The 23014-nt window shown below is 38.5% G+C and overlaps 1 protein-coding gene across 4 annotated transcripts in view; it reads left to right on the top strand.

Moving 5' to 3' along the window:
* adarb1b (adenosine deaminase RNA specific B1b) overlaps positions 1 to 23014 on the top strand; it is a 229103-nt gene that overhangs the window by 10919 nt on the left and 195170 nt on the right. Inside the window, exons 1-2 of one of the 4 annotated variants that reach the window (XM_041806679.1) lie at positions 17153 to 17169; positions 19188 to 19244. The exons of 1 other annotated variant lie outside the window; for it this stretch is intronic. The gene's annotated coding sequence lies outside the window, so the exon portion shown is untranslated. Of the gene's footprint in view, positions 1 to 17145; positions 17170 to 19187; positions 19245 to 23014 lie in introns of those variants that run through there. 2 more of the 4 variants (XM_041806676.1, XM_041806680.1) reach the window with 2 other exon arrangements.

Consider the following 23014-nt stretch of genomic DNA (forward strand, 5'->3'; position numbering starts at 1 on the left):
CATTTTAACTGCTTTTCACCCTTTTGCCTTTCTGAGCACATTTTTTTGCTGCTGTTATCTCATTTTTGCCTTTGTAACTACGTTTCACCACTTTTCCCCCCAGTTTTTGCCAATTTTTAGCTTTGTTTTTTTGCCTCTCTTCACAACTACTAATTTCCCTTAAAGAACCTGTAAAGTAAAAAAAAAAAATCTGTATTTATGGTCAAATTCAGTTAAATAAAACATCTCTATGTTTGTAAAATTAAGCTTCAAAGTCATGGAAATGAGGCAGTAAAATCTGCTCTAGGATGGTGTGGGCGTGTCTGTTGAATGAGAAAAAGCCACGCCCACTCATGAGGAAATCTATCCTATAGAAATAAAAAATTCTACTTTCTGAATGGAGGAAAGCACTCACGCTATTAGCCTGCCCCTTGACCTTAAGTTGACCTTATGATCAAAAGGCAGCTGCCTGGCTCTGTGCCTGAGAAGAGACAAAGTTGCTATTATGATACTTTAAATGAGCCATAGGCCACTGTAGCTGATAGGTTTTGTTAAATTTACCTCACAATGAACGACAAGCAGCATTTAACTGGCTGTTAACTTTCAATAAAGGCAGTGAAATCAGCTAACAACAGCTTGGACTGAGATTAACTGCTCTGTGATTTTATATCGTAGAGTTAGAGGGGCGGGGTCATTCCCTACTGTGGACTCATGACATCACCAGTCCACATAATTGCCCCGCCCAAATTAAACCCAGCCAGGAAAGAGATGAAAAACTCTCTAATGGTCTAAATCCAAAATTCAGTCACATGTAGATCTCGGTGTTTCACATGTTTACAACAACCATATTCCACCATGTCTAGTGTGTTAAGACTCAAACTTTGGATTACACTTTACAGGGTCTTTAAAGTTATTTCAGTTCCTTCTACTTTATCCTCTGGCATCCTGAGGTTTTTGCACATCGGCTTAGCCATGAAGTCTGACATAACATAAGGATATTGAAGTGATGCACCAGTTGTGAAAGTCAGTGTCAGTATGAAATTTAGAATAACATTTGAGCCAATGTTGTTGTCTTCTCTAAATCAGCAGTTATGTGTGGATGCCAGCATTAAACTGATACCTACAACAGATAAAAATCAGCTACTGACAGCTGCTCATGCCACAATTTCTGCTGATGCCTGTCAGCAGGATGTTGGAGTGATGGATCGGTGCAGCCCTAATTTAAACCCCTTTGCCTTTCCTGCAGTGTGAGACACATGATGGAGAAATGGTGGAGTTAGGCGATTCTGTCCCTGAACAGCTTTCAGAGGTAGTAACTGTGGTGTAATGAGGGAAAAGCACCGGTGACGTGTGATGTTGGAGCTGGCAGGATGAAACAGCGCTTTGTTTGTGTGCATGCCTGAGTGTATATGAAGCTCCTGCTGTGTGTTTACACGCCCTGCCTTTTGGGCTTCCACAGCGCCATAACGAACGTGAAACCAAGCACTGGTACACAAATATTACAGCATTGTGGACATTTTGTGTAAGTAAGGTGTAACAGTGGTAGACCTTTGTTACTTTACTGGTGTGGAGTTGGAATCTGCAGAGAAATGCAGACTTGCAAATTTGTAGATTTTAAAAATAAAAACTTGTTTCTGTCCCTCCAGCACTTGTTGCCTTCTCCTTGAGCTCTTATTTCTCTGTTTATTACATTTTATTTTACAAGATTTTGATTTGTCTTCGTTCTTCTATGTGACTTCTGAAGTGACAGTGATGTGTGTTGATGTGTGGGTGATTGAGAGGCTTTGTAAACCTCTTTTTGTCCTACTAGCCTTGAAAGGCACAGCTTTAAAATGCCTGTGTAACAAGCAGCTCATGTTTGTTTGACATGTTTGCCACAAAATAATGAGGCTACAGACGACCTTGCTGTTTCACGTCTCACTGCGACTGTCAAACATCATCCCGCAATGCTGCTGTTCCCTCCCAATTTCGGATTAGAACAATTGATTTTTTTTGGCTTTGTTTTACATGAGTGGCAGTTTCATTCAATTAAGTGTGTACATGCTGTAATAGATGATGTTAGTTAGCTCAAGGCTATTGCTGCTGAGTGTGAGCCCCAGTTTGGTGTCAACAAGGCTATGGGAGAGGCGTTAACAAGGAGATTTTTTATAAGGAGTGACAATTGTGTAAAAAATGCATGGAAGATGTATATTAAGATGTTTTTACATAATTGATAGCGTGTGAGGCAGTGAGGTCGCTTCTTATTGATATAAATAAACTGGTTTGCTGAACTGAAGGAAACTGAGGAAAGGTCAAGGCTATACATTTGTATATGGTGTAATGCACAGATTTAATGATGGTTTGAACAAGGCTTACTGCATGTTTTTATGTCCCATACATACTGTAGAGCTATAGCCCCGTGTGCAACTGGATATTTTTTAATGTTGTCTTTATTTTCATTAAGTTAAAGTGTCAAATTTTAGCACTTAAAAGTGATTCACATCACCTTAGATCAGGGGTTGTCAACGTTAGGGTCGGGACCCCATTGGGGGTCACGAGACACTGAGATGGGGTCTCCAGAAGCCTTAAAAAACTAAGAAAAATTTTTTGAATTACACTTTTGCCACTTTACACCAATTTTGCCAAATTTGACCACATTTTTGCCACTTAAAACCCATTTTTTCTCATTTTTTAAAACCCTTTTTCACCACTTTTTTTCTGCCTGTTTTTGCCACTTCAAAACCAAATCTTGACACATTGTTAGCTCTGTTATCTTATTATTTTCACTATTAACCCCTCTTTTCCACTTTTTAAGCCACATTTCACAGTTTAATATGCCCAGTTCAACCCATTTCTGCCTATTTCTGCCTCAATTAACCCCTTATTCCTTCCAGTTTATATCAATTTTTCATCTCATTTCACCAAATTTCCACCTATTTTTGGCACTTTAACACCATTTCAGCCACTTTTTAATCCCCCTTTTCCCCTTGATATACCTGTTTTTGCCAATTTAACCCATTTTGCCATTTTTATGGTTATTTTTGCCACTTTTATCTAATTTTTGGCACTTCTAACCAATATCTGCTACTTTTAAAATATCCAATTTCACCATGTTTTCCACTATTTAATGTATTTCAATTGTGTTTTTAACTAAAGGATTTACATTTTTAAGAGGGCTATTTGCTAACTACACCAATGAATTAAACAGATATTCATTTCTTTGATAACATATACCACAGCTTAACTTTACAATGGACCATGATTTTACTGGCCACCAGAAAGCTCTACCATCCCCCCTTATGTGTGTGTCTGTGTGGGGGGAATGGGGGTCCCCGGTCTCCGGCACCTTTATTTTGGGGGTCACGAGCTGAAGAAGGTTGAGAACCACTGCCTTCAATTATGTTTACTGTGTGTTATCTGAGAAATTACTATAATAGATTATTGGTGTGTCGGCTACTTCTGTGTACATTTTACTACTAATCCTGAGCAGGGATGCCTTGATCAGGGTTTTGCAGCTGATACCAATAATCAATTAATCAATCTTTGTTTATATAACACCATTTCATAACCAAAGTTATCTCAAACATTTGACAAAGAGGGCAGGTCTAGACCATACTCTCTGATGTAGCCTACTGTGACAAAGACCAGTGCTAATCACCATGAGCTTGGCTCTAGCAGTATGCAGCCTCGTTACAGTGGCGAGGAAGAGCTTCTCTTTAATGGGCAGGAATCTCGAGCAGAACCAGACTCATGTTGACAGCCATCTGCCGAAGACACGCTGGGGTTGGAAAAGGGGTAGGAGATGGTGGAAAGCGAGAAGAGAGAATGATGACCAATGATTGGGATCAGCTGATACCAATGCCCAGGCCTGCCAGACAGATATGACTGGGCCTCTGAGGGACCAGTGTAAGGCTCTATCATGCACTTTGACTCTGTAGCTTTAGTGCTAAAGAAAAAATAAGAATATTTTTAAATGACTGAAATTGTATATTTTACCCATTTTATAAAAACATATTCATAAATTGAGTTAAACGTAAAATAACGTGGTCATTCTGTCAGTCTGCACACTACTCTTGAATAAGCATGGCTGTGTCCAAATACACTTCAACCATTCAGGAACAGTGGGGGTCCCCGGTCTTTGGCACCTTTATTTTGGGGGTCGTTGGCTGGAAAGTTTGAGAACCCCCCACCCTAGTCCACCTGCAATGATAATATTAAGAAATAAAGGTTTAAACTAGTGCAGCTTTATTTTGGCAAAAATCACAAATTTGATTTTTTGATTGATATTGGGATTGCAAATGCTAAAAAAAAAATAATAATAATAAAAAAAATAATTTTACAATGTTTGCATTACATGCATTTATCAAACTTTAAAAGCTCCTAATGCTTAGAAAAGAAACAATAAATGAATATAATGAGTGAGAAAACAAACAAAAAATAATTAATGATTTACAAATAAAAATTAGGGATGTTTTTATGTTGATGATAGGGAATCTAAGGCTAGCCATGTTTTCAGAGACATCCAAAGCTAAACCTTGCTACATTTTGGATGAAACAAACAAAAAGAAATATGTTGAATCTTCAGTCTCACATTTACAAAAACAACAATAGTTTTCCAAACCTCATATTAACACAATTTTTCCTGTGAGCGTTATTTTGTATGAGTTTTAAATTTCTGAGATTATATAAGTTGATTGATCAACTTGTTTACCAGTCTCCATGGCAACTGGGATATCAGATATCCCCTCCTAGGGAAGTTGAAATGTATCTGGTATATCATTAAAATCATATCCCTGCAAGAAAGAAAATATACATACATGAATTTATCTTATATCCTTTAAGCCACTTTTTTCATTAAACCAGCACTTTCAGTATTTTTCTCCTTTTTCCTCCAAACCATTGGAATCACAGCTACCACCAACGACTGTATCTAAATTTTAAACAAGTTATTCCAAATAATTCACCAAAAGTTTCCTAAGAATATATTTTACTATCATTTATAGAAATTATGCCTTTTTAAACACACTGCAAACTGTTTTATTGTTGCAAAATATTTGGTCTACTTAGCATCGTAGTGCACTGGGATCTCCAACAGGTGGCAGCATAACCCAAGAAATGAAGAACGAAAAACATCCTTGCTCAGCCAGCAACACACACTGACTTACTTTGTTCAACAAAGCAGGACTTAAACCTTCCATGCAACAAGTATCATACAGTAAGAACAACTGAAATACACAATTCTGAACTGCTTGTGTTAATATATATGTGAACTCATTAATTAGATTATTACCAGACCAATTTTTTTAGCCTTTTAAATAAGCTATAGAGAAATAATCCAGCATTGTAAATCAAAGCTAATTGGTCTCAGAACATTAACTCAGTCACATTATGCATCAAAGGCAATTATATTATATTGCAATAATTATTCTATACTGCGAAACAACAGTATTTATTCAAGGTTTTACAAAAAAAGAATTTCATTCATTGCAGTTACATTTGGACACATCATCATGATGTTTAATTTACCTCAGCCTGAAAGTCTTCTGACTGACCAGGCGTGATGTACAAAGATTTGTGTTATATGAGCTCATTTAGTTAGCTAACAGGCTTTGATCCACTGGGTTCAACTAGAATTTTAACTCAGATTTAACTGGGGGTTAACATTTTAAAGTAAAGGGACTCAGACCAAAGTTTGAGGGATTCTGACACAGATGACAGTGGCAGTTCAAGCTGACAGTAGAGGGGGCTGAATTTCAGTTCAGTTTGCTTCACGATGCTGATGTTCTTAATTCCTATTGGCTGGAAGTTCAATTAGCCGATAATTAGACTACACTACAAAGCACACAATGCTTCTCTCAGCTGCAGACATCCGAGTATTAACCAAGTGATTGGATCGGTCACAGCAAGCATTAATTCCGATGCACTGATAATGTGTTTTCAATAGAAATCATCTAAGAGTGATTGGCTTCCCATCGATCTGGGTTTTCTCTAGTTATGAGCCCCTTTCAGAGGAGTGAAGTTGCAAAGGTTTTTAAGAGAAAAAGCGTCAAGGGGATGACAAGGCTGTTGTATTTTTAATATACTCGGAGGAAAAAAAAGGAAAAGCCAGCGAGTAACAACTGAAACCTATGCATTTTGTAGCATTTTTTTTATCTTTAGGGCCATTTGTCAGGGCAAAGTATGCCAAAGTATTTCTTCCTCTGAGTTGCCTTTAACCTGCAAGGCAAGCCATTTTAAGTGCACTTTGCATTTCTGACCAACAAAAGGCTTAAAAAAAAAAACACTTCATGTGCAGATGCATTACCCATTCCACCTTGCGGTCTTATGCACTCTCAGCATTTGTGTAACCCAGGGGAATCAGACCTCCTTCATACATCACTCCACTGTAGAGCCACAACAAACTGCTAAACCAGGACAACAAAGATGGTCTTAAACCTTTCACTGGAGGAAACAGACTCAAACAGATAGCCCTTCTGCATTAAAGGGTGAGATGTTTTTATTTAGAGAGCTGGAGCGATAATAAAGATGTAGGAGCTACGCTGATGCCACGTTATCACTCTGCCACCAACATGTGGAGCTGTAGGTAAAGCCCATTAGTCATGCATACAATAAGATTGATTGCATTGCATGTAGAGTGTAAATGTCGGAGTGTTCTCAGACAACCCTTTGTGAATTGAAAGGAAATAGCACGTGTTTTTAAGGCACTTTGAAACCTCTGCTCATTTTAGTGGAGATGAGTTCTCAGTGAAAGCAGAAGAAAGGGCTAATGCACATGCCAGACAAGGTTAGCAACCAAGCGTGAATGTGACATAACAGTCAATGCCGCACACACAAACAGTCACGAGCTAGCACCACAAAGGGCAGGACACGACCTCCATGACATCACCAGGACAACACTTGGTCCTGGACCGCTCATCTGCATAAATGCAGCCAGGGTTGAATTTTTGGTAGGCTAGTGTGTTGTTGCCCTGTGAGCCTGAAAAAAATCATGAAAAATCTATAACAATATATATTTCTAGAGTGGAAAAATGCCTCCAAGACTTTGATCTGAGAATACAACTCCTGCTGCATTGAAAATCTTCGTGAGAGCTTTCTTGTTTTGGTGTGTTTCTGATTTTCCATTACCGTGTTGCCATTTTTGCGGTCTTACACTGAATGCTAATACAAAGCATTTGAGAGCAGCCACTGCATTTCGATGATGGGGATGAAACTTTATAGCTGGATCGTTAAAATCCATCTGCATGTTCAGTCTTCCATGTTCAATTATATCATTTCAACTATGGAGTATTGGGATTGTAGAAGGGTCAGAATGTTACATAACCTTTTGGTTTGAGGTATGTCTGGCTGAATATTCGTGCTGTACTTTTCATTTGAATGGTTGCACTCTTTCAAAACTGCAGCCTTCCTACTCTGACCACAACTATGCGGCCACATGGCTGCTCTACTGGAGTGCATGGGCGTTAATTGCATCAGTCTAGGCTTCTGAATTGGTTCTATGTAAGCGTAGGCTGGTAATGTCTTAATATTAGGAAACACCAGCTTCAAGAAGGGGCAGCAGAGTGGTGCAGTGGTGAGGTTCCTGGTTCAACTCCCCATCTGACAGGGCCCTCCTGTATGGGGTTTACATGTTCTCCTCATGCATGTGTGGGGTCTCTACTGGTACGTCAGCTTCCTCCTACAGACTAAACACACGCTGGTAAGGATAATTGATGTTCTAACTTGCCCTTAGGTGTCAGTTTGAGTTTGACTTTGTTTGTGTTGATATTAATGAGTGGCATGGAGTCCAGGGAGTACCCTGTTTCTCATCAAGTGACAGCTGGGATTGCTCCAACACCCCTGCAACCCCAATAGATCAGTTTTTCTCAACTGTTCTAGCTTCAGGCCCACCTCCTATCTGGAATGAGCAATTCCCTCCCAAATTTCCTAAAAAATAAACCAGTAAAATATATTTAATGAAAAATGTTGAAGTTTGGACCTTAGATGAAAGAAAATGTGACTGAATAAAGGGTATGTCTAAAAAGTGTTTTCCCCTGATAGCATGCAAATTTTGTTTTCTCATCATCCCAACTTGTTTATGTTAATATCTTGTGATTACGAGCCTGGTTTTCCCTTGACAATGTGTTGATTCCTCAAGATCTTAAGAAAACAACCAAAACTTTCCTTGCCATTTATGGAAAACAGATCATATTTATAAATATTCTATGTATTTATGTTTATTTCAGGACATTAACATGTAACAAGGGGAATTTTGTTTCCCCTAGAACATTAGCTAATTGAGTTGAAATCTCAAGGAACAGAGTAAAAACTGGGAACTGGGAAATATATGGCTGTGTGTCTGCTACAGGCTTCCATACATTGTTGACTTTTTTTTTTTTAGGCATACATCACTCATCACATGACTCACTAAAGCAGCTCAGCAATCCACTCCTGGGTCCCACCCCACCAACTTAAACCACTGGTTTAGATAAATGATGGATGGATGGATAGCTTCCGGATGATTTTGCCAATTTTACTGCAGCCACAAACTCTGTGTTAACTTTTTTGGCACAAATGGAAAACCAGATTTTCTCCTAGATGGGATCTCTTTGGGAATATAACGGTGAAGTTGGCGGGAATTGCATTGTTTTAATGGGTAGTTGGAATAAGTCAATGACAATACTCTGATGTCAATGACAGCGATTGTTTTTCTTCTTTCCTCAGACCATCTTTTTCAGATGAACAACTTTGTAATTTAGCATTGCTGTTGACCAGGTAGGGTCCAAACCTTGACATTTAAGAGACAGAGTGTACGTTTAAAATTTTGTTTATCCGGTACCTCATAATACTGAATCAACACTAGTCTAATTCATCTAGGTGAGGTAGCGATATCAGAATAATCCTCTCAGACCTGTGTTGTCATGTATGACAAGAAGTGACAGAGGTTATTAAGAGTAAATTAACCTGGCCATAAATCATAGACGCTTTTTTTTAAAATCTTGAAGCTTGTGGTTATGCCATTCTAATGATGCTATCTGTGCTTTCTAGCTGTTGAAAATCATTTGATCAATTTTTTTAATCTATGTATTCAGTTGTTTTCGCTGGGAGTGGCTAATGCTGTCCACCATTATGACTCCCAGAATGCTTTGTGCCTGGGCAACCAATGCCAGGCTTCTCCGTCCTTGTGCCATGCTTTGTCAAAGTGTGCTACTCTTACCTCTGCAGAGCCCAAAGGAGACATCCTGGAGAGCTCATAATGGAGAAAAAGAGAGACAGAGAGCCTGTGATGTGTCCCTCTGTGTCTCTGCAGACAGGATCTGCTTTGAATAATGGCACAGATAGAGCCAAACAAAGAAGTACAATGACTCTTTTGTAAAAATGTAGATACTGATGAAGATAATGAAGACTTTCTGTTACAGAATGATTATTTTTTGGTCATCAAGAGATGGGAGAACAAGTTTTTGCAACAGAAATCTGAGTCCTATGCTTTATTGTTTAGTGTGTCACACAAATCTTTGAGTTCTAATTTCCATTTTTTTGTCTTTCTAGTCCCATAATATATTTTGTAATCTAAGTGACAATACTGCAGCACACATATTCTTAAAGCCCAGGTTGCCCTGAAACAAAGGATGTTCAGAGGTTGACTGTGCACCACAAGGGTGATTTCTTAACAAGCTTTTTGAGACATGTCCAGGTGAGACAAAGTGGTTAAGAAATAGCCTAGGGCTCTGAAGAGAACAGGAAACAGGACAAGAAATATGTACTGACACCAAAATTATCATGGCCACTTTTAAAATAATACACAGTTTATACTATCTACAGTGCGGAATTGTTTTTGGTAGCTTTTTTCCATTAACATGCTTTTTACAAGGCTTGACTTTTTAGCTTTCCAGAAGCATTTTATTCTACATCCACCCATCCATTTACTATAAAGCTTGGAAAGCTTTGCACGCACACCTCCCTTTGAAGCAGTGGGAGGACATCCCTGCTCTATCCTTGCTCCCCGTCTCTCCCAGATGTACTTTTACTTAAAACAGAAGTGCACCTGTCATTGCCTTTACATGCACTTTCAGTGGATCTGTAGCATACTGGAGAAAAAGCCACATTGCCTTAGGGTATGGCTATAGTGGGCTGTCATGCCACTCAGTATAGTTTCCTGTGCCTTTGAACAGTGTCTCAGGCAGCCTTTGTGAACATATGCAAGAGAGCAGACATCCACACAAAGGTTGCCATCGTAGCAGTTTGCTGTGTCTGTATCACCACGAAAAAACATGGATTGTGTCATGATGTGGCTGTACATGTATTCGCAGGGGATTAAGCTAAGCCCATCAATAATGCAGGCCACATGGGGTAGCTGTGAAAATACTCTTTCTTGTTTTATAAGCTCTTCTTTGCTCCTTGGCCTGATGCTTTTGCGAAAGGTAACGTCAGACAGTAAATCCTCTGCATGCGAAGAAGGGATTGTTCTTTAAACTTCTGAATGAAGTGGCAGCCCTCCCCTTTGCTTGCTTGTCTTTTTTCTTACACATCCACCTTCTCTGTTTCCTTCTCTTTCTCCATATTCTATGGAGCACTGCACAGAGCCCTTGGTGATATGGCTATATATAGAAGGAAAAGGAGGAGCAAAATTAGGAAAAATAGAGTGCCTTTTAGTGTACTGTCCTGGGAAAGCTTGCTCCGACGCTCCTCTATGAAGGGGTTAATGACGCCCAGATTTAACCAATAGATGTTTTGATCTGTGCAGGAGTGAAAAGAGGTGATGAGAAGTCAAGCCTCAGCAGTCTGGGATAGATGTCCTCAATTAACTACAGAACTTTATGGCTTAATGCCCTTTGAGAAAGGACAGCCTTTCTGGTGCTTAGCTACATGATTATTACGCTTGTGAAGTTCCAAAATACAGCAAAACCTGTTCTAATTTTTGATCCAAAGATTTATGGTATTTTATTTTTACTGTTTGTGCTAGACAACTCTAAAGCCTCCTCTGAGCCCCTGAACACAGCATAAAAATCTGTTTGAGTTTAACAGCCTCAGTTATTTATGTATGTTTGCACTCTTGGGAAAACAAAAGCTCACCTAGACGGTGATCCAAAGCTTCTTATAGATTTTGGTTCCACAACAGCACATGCCTTTGTACTCACACTTTGTATCCATAACAGCCTACTGGTGTCCCATTGTAAGAGTTCACATTGCATTATGGCGTTACAGATGTGCCAAAGGCACGGCATGTTAGCACACAGCAGGAGCTTCAAATTTGCACACATTGTCACGCACACTGAAATCGTTCCACCTTGCCAGCTTGTTTCCCTGTTGTGTCTCTGTTACTTCTCTGATGGTGCATTAGAGGTGGAATGACCCACCATCCTGCCTCTTTGTGTTAAACACCTCAGACAAGGAGACACGGGTATGGTTATTCTGCGCTCATGATAGTGCTGCACAATTCATCCAATCCCAGTGGTGATGTCAGGCTGTGAAACTGCCTACTGCATAATCACAAAAAAGGATGCAGTAACTATTCCATGAAGTAGTACTTGAAAGGTTTACAAAAAACCCTGCAGAAAGGCCTTTAAGTCTACAGTAGTGCCACTATTGCATTATTTTCAAAAAGGAAAAACTTATTTTTTGGGAAATTTTAAGTCATTTTGAAAACTCTTCAATACCAAAGTATTCAGTATAGCCAGTCGTTTTTCACATGGTTTGGTTCACAAATGTTCTCGTTAAAGTTAAAAAAGACTAACAGTTGTAAAGTCAGGACTTTTCTTTGTTTGTTGACGTGAACATAAATGATGTCAGTTAGAATTAGTTAGAAATAACTTTGCTCACTACGTATCAACCCCTCTTACCTCCAGATGTGCATAAATCAAGCGGCAACCTCTGGTCCTGAAAAATGAAGCCAATGCGGAAGTGCAAAAAAATTGCAATACATCGAGTGTCCACTTGAGGCTGGCTGCAGGATCACCGTCCTGTCTGAACACCTGTTAAACAGCAGGTTTTCACCCTAGAAATAAACTGGTTTACAGCCTGGTTAAAAAAACCCAAACGTGTCTCATTAGCTCTTCATGTGCTCTCACTGTACAGGGGGTGAATTTTTTTGTACCACAATGGTGTAGATTATTTTGAGGAAAAACCTCACTGCCGACTGATTGGCACATCTCATTTGATTGACAAATAGCTTGTCAGGCAGGAGCTATGTTTCTGTCAACCGGAATGCTAGCTAGCTAGCTGACAGGAAGTCGAGCTTAGTGGGCGGGCCGTTAGGTTGATCCAAAGTTCGGTTGAGACAGCAATTTCAATATGGAAGCCGCCACGGACTGGCTTCAAGAGCTTGTTTCAGGCCGCCTATTGTGAGCAGACAGCTGACGTCACACAGGGTATGTCCAATTCTTTCTACAGTCTATGGCATAAATACATAAAATAAACTTCTTTTTAAAATCAACAATTAAAAAAATGATCAGTTCCAATTGTTTATCTGCCATCAGGAGTAGGAAATTATTGGTTATCAGCATGATATTGGATTTTTGCTGATATCCAGTACGCCAATATTTACAGATTCATTTAAGCTGATACTGAAATTGATATTAATATTTGAATATGTTTTACATAACTAAAAATTCAGTCCTTGAACTCAATTTAAGGTTTGTGGATGAAAAAGACACAATTTTTTTCTGTTAAAACACACTTCAAAGTTTAAAGAATGAGGATGAATAAAGAAAAATATCTCAACATACATAGGTCCATTGGTGCAGCCTAAAACTCCTCTAATTTATTTGTGTATATGGCCAAGTTTTGCAGTCCATTTATGCTTATATTCACAGCCAAAATATTGGATGTATTGCCGAAATTTTGATTTCTGCTGATACCAATATCAGGCTGATGATATTGTGCACCCCTTCTCTGAAGTATGAAGAATGATGAGGAATAAAGAAAAGAACTTCCTACTTCTGTTGGTCCATCTTAAAACTCCATTAGATTATTATTTTTTTTGTAGGCCAGTATTTACAGCTGCCTGAGTTTTATAGCCAAAAATTGGTGGTAATATCAACACAAAATTTTCTTATCTGCCAACACCGATACCATGCAGATAATATCTTGCATCCCTACTTGCTATATCAACATTTTGACCCTTCCCTACTGCAACCATCAGTTTTGAGAAGGAGAATGACAAATGTTGGTCAATTTGCATAATGAATGCACGATCAATCAATAAGTTTTTAATCAATCTCAGGTCACTTGACAAAAAAACGGCAGGCCGTTTTGCAAAAACTGAACAAAAATCAACTTATGAGCAATCACCCTGCAGTAAGATTGAAAGGATGATGATGATAGCCTATGTGTATTAAAGTCCAATTATTACAAAATCACAGTAGTGACAGGTGTGTAGTTGATAAGGATTTAATGTCAGTGACTCATTTTTGCACTTATTAGAATCTACTCCTATGTTTGTTAGCTTGATGCTAACAAATGATAAAAGTGTCCATTCATGGGCTAACAGATTTAGCAGTCCCCACGTCACAACCAGGCGCCTGTAAAAATAGGATGTGGGTCAGTGGTAGAGTTGGTGGTCTTTTAACCTGTAGGTCAGGAATCTGATCCCTGGACCCTGCAGTCACATGTTGAGGTGTCCTTGGGCAAAATACTTAACCCTAGTTCCTCCCACTGATGCAGTGTGAAAGTGAATGAATGGTTTTATTTTACACTGATGGACACTTTTCACAGCAGTCTTTGTCATTAGTGGGAGAATTTATAAGTGGGATTAGCAGTATTAAAAACACTTTGAGTAATAAGACGACTAGAGAAATGCTTGATAAGCAAGTTGATTACCATTGACCATTACCATTTGCTGTTAGAATTTGTTTTTGTGGTTAAATTAAAGTTAAATGTTAAGTCTCATTGGAATATTTTTTCATATTAATGGTTATTCAAATATTTGAATATCCCCCCATTAGGGATGGGCCCTCAATAAATGATGGTCCATCCCCGGTGACTACTACAGAAGTGCAAATCCAATTAGGAGCAGCACTAAGCTCCTACCATTCAGATCTTTTTACTGTGGGGAAATACTGAACAGCAGATATAATAGTTCAGAGAGAGGCTTTTACAACTACCCTTAGAGGTAATTTAACTGTGTGCCCCCTTTGAAATAACCCTTAATGTAGACAGTAAGTGAGTGAGAGGGGCGGACTAATGAATGCGCCTCAGGTAAGAGCGAATAGGCTTCCAGCCTCGCTGATCGGTGGCTGTATTTTTCCTCTGGTCAGGTGTTATGAGAACTGATAGAGATGCTACTTTGGATCTACACACGCTTCAGAGAGCTGGTGGGTTGGGCTGGGAGTGGGGGGGTGTTTGCTGGGGAGCAGAGCGTAGCAGGTGCTGCTGGCCCATGGGGGCATATTTGTGTACTTTGCTCACTCAGTGGGAACATTTTAATTTGAACCCTTTGTTTCTATAAAACAGGTCAGGATTTGTTCTACCCCTGGGCAATTTGTGTCAGAGTTAGCACAGAAACCACTGTACAGATGCAGGAGGGGTGCAGCTCCACGTGTTTGTCAGAAACTGTCGTTAAAACCACACATGGTTTATGGGAATCTTTTGATAGAGGGCTCGGTGTAATTGGTCACCAAGGAGGCTTTCAAGTTTTCATTCGGCTTTACGAGCAGAAAATCCCGCACTGCCAGTCAAGATCAGGCATAGGTGGGATGTGCTCTACCTGGAATACTCAATAAAACTCCCTGTCATACAAAAATACCATGCATGCTATTGTGATGCAGATTTAACGTACTGGTATGTTCATTTATCCTGGGAATTTTCAGGACAGGCCAGTGGAATTCCTTCCTGTTTGAAGCCTGCTGCAACAGATAACGATTGTATTGTTTTTTCAGTCATGGAAAATCCATGTACATCACAGTGGAATGTACACTGTATTCTTCCCCACGTGCCTCAAGTTGAAGGTCATAGTGTAAGCAAATCATTACCATGAAATCAAAAAAGTCCCTTATCTCACGGTGTAAGGCTTGAGTCTCAATACTTAGCTATGTTTCCCTATACCTTGTTCTTCCCTTTCTTTTTACTTTTCTTTACAGTGAGGGAGTTCCCTGTAATGAGGAAAGCTGTGGGAATGGTTGCTCTAAGAAAATCAGTCTAGAAAAAGATTAAGACAGGGCTGCACCAGGAAGTATTCTTAAGCCTTAAAACTTCAGTGAATTTATAAAAGTTTACATCTCCTACCAAAAACTAAAGATCAGTATCTTGTTTTTGATTTAACTTATATACCAGGAACTGGAGGTATGTCTGGTAAGATGAAAGATGGGCACATCTGCTGTGCAGATGCTGCCTAACGCCTGGAACAGATATTTGAATGCTTAACCAGTTTTGAAAATGTGAGAGACCCCACACATGATGGTGGGGTGCATCTCAATGACCAGTAAAGCACACCACACAAACAGAATAATTCCCCATCAACCAGAGTCTTCACTCTTGAAACTTGTAAATTCTTGTGGTCAAATGTGACTTCAGAGTAAACAAGCTAAAAGTGTTAGCCACCTTGTTCCGTCATATGCTTATGTTTTAGGCATGTAGAGCACTAAGGATTCATCAAGGGGCCCGATGTGCGACAACCTGGAGGAGAGAGGACGGAGGAGAGGGTGGCAAGAGTTGAGCTCAACACAAGTTGACACGTGTTGCTTGGCAGCTAAGGTCAAGCTCGATGGCATCACTTTTGTTCAGGTCTTTTCACACCTGGTAATACTCCTGCAGACCACTAGTGGTTTTTAAGCCCTTGGGACATCCACAGCATGACCAAGCATACAATTAAATGGTAGTGTATCATTTTAGAAATGTGTTTTTGATAAAGTATAATTATAGACCCTGCCGGTCTGGTCTGTCTCTTATGTAGTCAGGAATATTTTGAGCAATGAAGCCAAAGCGGCTGTTTGTAAGCGCAATAGACAGGGAGAATTTTTTGTTTAGGTTTCGTCACATCGAGCGTGGATGGGGCAGTTTCAAGCACCTGTGGTAATTACACTGCACGTCTCTGCTCTCAAATTTGGTATATAGGGATGCACGATATTATCAGTCTAGTATCGGCAGATATTAGCTTAAAAAGGCAAATATTGGTATTAGCAGATATCAAGATTTCTGCCGATATTTACATTTGATATTTTGCCTGTGTTTTTCAGCATACATCTATTGGCTGTAAATTTTGTCCATACAGTATATACTTATAAATTAGTGGAGTTTTAGGCTGGACCAACAGACCTTTATTTATCCTCATTTTTTAAACTTTGAAGTGTTTTTTAAGGACAAAAGTTTGTTAGTCCTTGGTCATCCTCAGACCTTAAAGTGTGTCCAAAAGGGTTGAAATTTCTTGTCCGAAAATCACATTTTTAAATATCGGTATCGATATCGGTATCGGCTAAAATTAATCTGTAAATATCAGCATATCAAACATCAGCCAAAATCCATTATTGTGCATCTCTATTGGTAGGGCTGGGCGATAATGGTAAGATCAAAATCATGATTAATTGAACTTTTTACCTCAATTGCGATTAATAAATGATTATTCCACCCCCAACTTCAAACTGTTCTCTAAATATTTGTATAATCTTAAAACAAATAACTGAAAGGAACAGGCACAGATTTACAATTTAAGGTCATATAAGGTCAAGCTAGGGGTGTAATGGTACAGAAAAATTTTGGTTTGGTATGCACCAAGGTTTTGAAGTCATGGTTCGGTACGTTTTTGGTACGGCAATTGAAGCGAAAAAATAACGATTTTTTATAAAATTGTATTAAATTATTTTAAAATGAATAGACTGAATAAATGACATTTAAATTATTAACAATGCTGTAGCCTCCTTCCAAAAGGTCTTCAATTAATAAAAAGATTAATAAATACATTTTTGAATTACTAGGTTTTTTCATTGATATATTGACATATTTATACCCATTCTTTAAACACTAAAATTTCCTAGCCAACTTGAAGGCATCATCCCACAACTGTAAGTTAGCTTGTTAAGCATGCTAATTAGTGTCTATTCTGCCAATTTCAACACAGACTTCAGCACTGGATTACTTTTTTAACCAATGGGACCTGCTACAATGTTTGGGAGAACTTTTCCACGGCCCATCTTGGCGGATAAAGAGGTTAGAGCCATGTGAAATCTGAGGACAACTTTATATGACGCAGCTGCAGACATGATGGAGTCCCCTCTCCCCTTCCTCTGAGGCTGACAGTTGAAGGTACTGTATTTAGAATTAATTTGACTCACAAAACCAGAGCAGCACTGTTATAATGATAAAAAGATCTTAAATTATGGGACATTCATAACTGGCTGGTGAGACTTTTTGTTGTTCCTCCTTGTTACAGTCACGCTCTTGTTTGAGTGGTGCCTTTTAAAATGCTTTGATTGGTCCACTGGACGACATGCTGTCAGCGACACACCTGCTGAATAATGTCAGCGCTGCTGTTGTTGTCTTTGTCCACTGTTGTATTTTACTGGGAAACAGGTGTTCCTAAACAGGACACTTTTATCTGGGAATATTCAGGCTGTTGCTGTCATTGTTTATGGTTGTGTGGTTGCCAGGACAGTGTGACAGTGAGTTGCGCTTTGGTTTTCTGTCTGTGTATGAGTTTCTTTCCTCATGTATCTGTTCGATACATGTCTGTACTGTACCGAGAGGCCCGTACCGAATTGGTACGGCACAAATACACGTATCTTTACACCCCTAATTGAAACAGTTTAAATCAAAACATATTAGCTTAAATGAAAATGTTTTTTTGGAAAAAGTAAAATTTTCCAAGAACATTGAAAATAAACAACTTGTATTTCTTGCTAACAAAATAAATTATTTGTATGCTGTTGTATAGAGTAGTAGAAAATAACACTGCTCTGCTGCTCATGCTGCACAGTCAGCTCCGTGTTTGAGTTCTAGTGGATTGGATGGGATAAGGTCACATGACTATTACTTCTTCTCTTGGTTTTTCCAGCAGCCTACATGCCTTGCGGTACCTGGATGCCTGTCACATGACTTTACAGCTAGTATTTTGATTTTAAGGGGGTGGTGCATAAAGAGAGATAATACAACGGAAAGAAAATGATATTATTGACGCGCCAGATTTTCGTCGGTTAGAGGCTCTAAATGTCTGTTTTGTTTACTTTTAGATTAATTGCCCAGCTCTACCTATTGGTATATGATTTGCACTGGTATATGAGCTGCAGTCAGCTTTTAGATGAAAAAATGTGTGCTCAAAGTGTGGCCTATACACCAGATTTTATGGCAGTTCTCAGTCTTTTTACATGTTTTCACTACTTTTTATGTCGGTATAAAAGCCATTTTCTCATTTTGCTTTACCTGGATTGTAAACTCTCCAAGTTATTTTGGCATTCATTGAAAATCTGAGGATTATCAAAGATTTTGAGAGTAAAGTGATTCTTTTTTTCATGTTAGAAGTAAAAGCTGACTCCAAAAATTAAAACTGAATCATAAAATGCAGAAATTATTCCATCTCTGTTCTCTTATCTTTCAGCATGTGCCTAAGTTCTGTTTTGATGTCTTTTTCTCATCTGCTGTGCTAAATATAGCAGTGCATGTTGTCTGCTCAGTTCTGTATAGATGTTTCTAGAAGCAGCGCTCAGTAAGAAAACAGTAAATATACAGTATACCCTGGTGTTCAAAGTGATTATCTCAGTATATTTATAGGCAGCCCATCATTGTATGTTTGCTGAAAGTGTGCATTCACATCCACTCAAAATGAAAGTCAAGACTTTGTAAAGTTTTAATTACACTGTAAGTCTCCCAGTGAGGCCTGACTGTTGAGTAGTTTTGGTCGAAGGCTCGCTATGTTGTCACTTCAGCTTTGGCTCTCAGCCGTGGACCGCTCCCCTGACAAGTGTGTCACAAGTAGGATCCCATCAAAGTTCACCCCTCACAGTCAAATGAGACTCGTTTTCACTGATAGCCCTCCTTATTTCCTGTTCTCGTGTCGATGCTTCTCCATCCGAGCCCAAATCAAATCTTGGTTTTATTTGTGAGTCACATGAATCTTCCGTGTTTCATCTCTGTCAGGAGGCTTCTGTAGTGTCACTTTGGGTATTTCCTCCCGTCAGTTTTTCAGACGTTTGTATGCCTGAGAGACATCTCTCCACGGACAACAGCACACACGCCCACAGACGCACATTCTCTGTTATTCCCAGTGTTGTGAATTTTTCTCCGCAGGCAGCTCAGTCTCTTTCTCTCTCTCTGTTTCTCTCCCGCAGACCGAGTGGTGATGAAAGATGTGCCTAAATTAGGATGTTCAGCTCCACTAGAGGCAGGTGTGAGTTTTTAGCACCATCTCCCAAATCTTACACTTACACTCAAATGTGCTCTGTATGGTGCTGAACTTTTCATTAGTGCTTTTTTTTTTTTTTTTTTTTTTTTTTTTACTAAGAGGCTTACATTTCCGCCCACACCTTGAGTTGCAAAAGCCTGTGTAATTAAGCCTGCAAGTGTGCCCTTTGTGTGCCTTTTCACAAAGCTGTTGTTTTTCCTAAATGAAAATATTAGTATCCTAGAGAGGATTAGGGAATATTAAATTGGACTTGTATCCAACAGGCTAGAAGCTTTGAGTCAGCAGGCTTTTTATTGATGTCATGAAGTGGAAGTTTGGAATAACAGTGGGAAATATTGGCTTCCAGCCTAATGGCTTGAATTCAAAGAGCATTTCAGCTTCTTCTTATTTCCAAGGAGTCAAACACGGGGGATATAATATGATCCTCTGCAGTTTGTGATTTTAATGTGAATGCAGAGAATTTCTAGACAGATTCAGAGTATTCTTGAAGTTTTGTTAGATTGCCTTTCACTTATAATCTCACCAAACCTTGAACAGAACCAGACTCATCTTCGTCCAGTCACCCATCTTTTTTTGTTTAAGGTTCTGCTTTCCCAGACACCATCTATTCATGCCTGGATGTAATATCCCCCACCATGGAGATGTGAAACATTCAGATTATTTTGTATGTGCACCTTACAGTGAGAGGCTTGCACAAAGTTGTGAAGTCTCCCCAAATTGTTGCTTGCTTAAATAATAATAAATATACAAACATGCACACTGATATTTATGCAACACAGGCATATATTAGAAGCCATTACATAGAAAGTTGAGACTAACAGTAAAGAATACAAAGCCAAAACATGTTTTCTTTGCACGAAATATGTCAGTGCTCCACCAAGATGCTTGTAGGGAATGTTGAAGTTACTCTCTGCTTTTGCAAATCAACTCATCCTTACTTTCAGTGTTTTTTTTACTTGGGGGGCCAAAGGCAAAAGCCTGCCTCAGGACCAGTTTGACACATTTTTCTGTTTGTATCAGACTGAGGCATGCCTCCCTGGCAATGTAGGAAAATTAATTGATTTGTATATTTGGAAATTTGATTGGAGTTTTGAGTGAGGACTTTGTTTGGATTTTTGGGGGGGAATATTTTTAGATATTTCCCTAATTTTCCATGGAATTTAATGGTGCATTTTTTGTGAATCTGATTAAAAATTTGGGTGAATTTGCTTTAAATTTTCAGGAATTTTTATGGAATTTTGGCATGTTGATTTTTTTTTAAATTTTCAGATGATTCTTTATAGAATTTTAAGGATTTTGGGGTGATTTTTTATGTTTTGGGAATTTCATTATTTTAAAGGGAGTTTTCCAGGATCTCCAAAACATTTAGTGGAAATTTGGTTCAGGTTCTTGTGTTCTATCAGAAAATGGACTAAACCATACGTCTCTGACACAGTGAATTACTGACTGACTGGTTCAGAACTAAAGCTCAGGACTCAGGAGGTTAACATATGAAAGAAAATCTACAGGTATACAAGTTCGGGCTGGGAAATTAAGAGACAATTAGATCAAATCACAATATGGCCTGCTGTAATTGTAAAATCGCAGGAGGTGCAGTACTTCTTTAACCTATAATTTGTGTCAGATTTCCAGTTTAAAACATTTGTGGCAGCAGAGATGTTACGCATTAAATATCATGCAGTCATCAAGTGCCATATTTTTAGAATTGTCTTAAAAATATTGGACTTCATTTTTGCACTTTTCCTTATTTAATACGAGAATGACAAAAAAATCTCCCTTCAACACAACAATTCAAATCCAATTTGCAATACGAGTCAAAATCATCAGAAGTAGATTTTTTTTAAATTGTTAAGCCCTTGTTTAATATGATTCTGTGTTTGTTATAATGTATGATAATTTTATTAATATTATTATCAATATTATTATTATTATTAGATTGGGGGGGGGGGGGGCAATTAGATTATTTTCTCAAATTGTTTTGCCCTGATGCAAAGTAGCCTCCATGGTCTGCAGACCAGGCTGTTAATCAAGTGTACTGTAAGATCATCCACAGCTATCAAGAGACTGAATTACACCTGTTTTCATTCACTTCTGTTGCTTTGCAAACTTGTAGAAGTACACTCTGCATTTTTTCAAAATAAAAGCTTGTTTGGTTTTAAAACAAGACAAGGCAACCAACATGTGAAGCTGTAAAAAGGTTAAATTAAAGCATCACATCTCTTAAGTTTAAACATAAACGTGAATTACACCCTTAAAAAAATGTTGAAAAATAATTTTATGAATCCAACATGGCTAATCGTATTGTACTGTGAGTTGAATGTATAATTAAATCCCTATCAACACATAATAGTCACCAAGGAGTCTATGAAATAAGCCCCATTAAACCTGAAAAGAAGTGCCACAATATTGCTATATTTTCCCCAACCTTTACAACATGTGATTTTCTCACAGAAAAGCCCATTTGACTTTAACCATGTGTTTGACAGGAAGAAAATAGACCTGAACATGTGCTCCTCTTTTGACACCCAGCAGAGTTTCCTCGTGCGTGTGAATGAGATGTCAGAGGGGTGTGACAAAGCGTCTGCATGTGACGACCTAGCATGAGCGCTTAAACGCTCTATAGCAAAGCAGCAGGTATAAAATCAGCATTCTGTGCCTGCTTTGTGTGTAGAGTGACGTTCAACATTGTGCCTTGTCCTTGGTACAGGCGCCACCCTGCTGTGTCTTGAATTATGAATAACAACAACACATCACACATTCGTATTATCAAATCTCCAGTCATCTTTTAGCGCTGACTCTGCTGTGAAAATAAAGCTCCATCAATCAGTGTAATGGCTTTATTTATTGTCAGTTCTGATTCTGTTTGAAAGAAAATCTGGTGAAGCTACAATAGAATGTGCCTTTAAAGGATTTTAAAGCTGCTGTAAGGTGTTTTTACTGCATTAGATACTGACTGAAATTAATCCTGATGCCTCTATACGCACTACAAAAGCAGACAGGACCCTCGGGGACAAGACTATTTTTTGTATTGTTCTTTGAATGCCTATAACTGCTGCCACTGGGTCAATGTCAATGTTTTAATTTTACACTGCAAAGATCCACTGGGACTAATGTTTAGCTTTTTTCACGTTCAGGGAGGTTTAAAGTTACATGAAGCTTTTTTGTGTCGTCCACATAAACATGAAAGAAAGGAGGTGGTTGAATTTCTATCACAGTAGACCACATCCTTATGGAAATCTAAATATGTCTTTACATGCAGTTATACTCTTTTGTAAAGATATAAAAGATCATCATTGGTGCTATCAAGAGAATAAATCAGTTTTAATTTATCAGTCACAGAGAGAAATGATGAGCAAGAAACAAAAAAACAAAGATTAGTCACACCTTCCACAACATCAGTGGTCAAAGGTATTTAATAGTTTAAAGATATCAGGATTTAATGTTTTCTGTTGAAAAACTAATTAATCATGTTAACATCCAAATCAACAAAGACATCACTTTGTCCAGAGGGGCCGCCAAAATCAACACAAAATAACAGCTTCTCACATTAGCAATAAATACAGATGTACGTATTGTCAGTTGTCTCAGGGTGTGAGATGAAAATAGTAAGGTTTGATATCCAAAAAGACTCATATACTCAAATAAGACATAAAAATATGTGATTGATTTAAAATCAGATTAATTTACATAGAAATACACTGCATTAATCTGGTGAAGTTTACTTTTTTAATCATAGGATATTGCAGAAATAGG

The sequence above is a fragment of the Cheilinus undulatus genome, linkage group 15 (assembly GCF_018320785.1).
Source record: "Cheilinus undulatus linkage group 15, ASM1832078v1, whole genome shotgun sequence".
Lineage (NCBI taxonomy): Eukaryota > Metazoa > Chordata > Actinopteri > Labriformes > Labridae > Cheilinus > Cheilinus undulatus.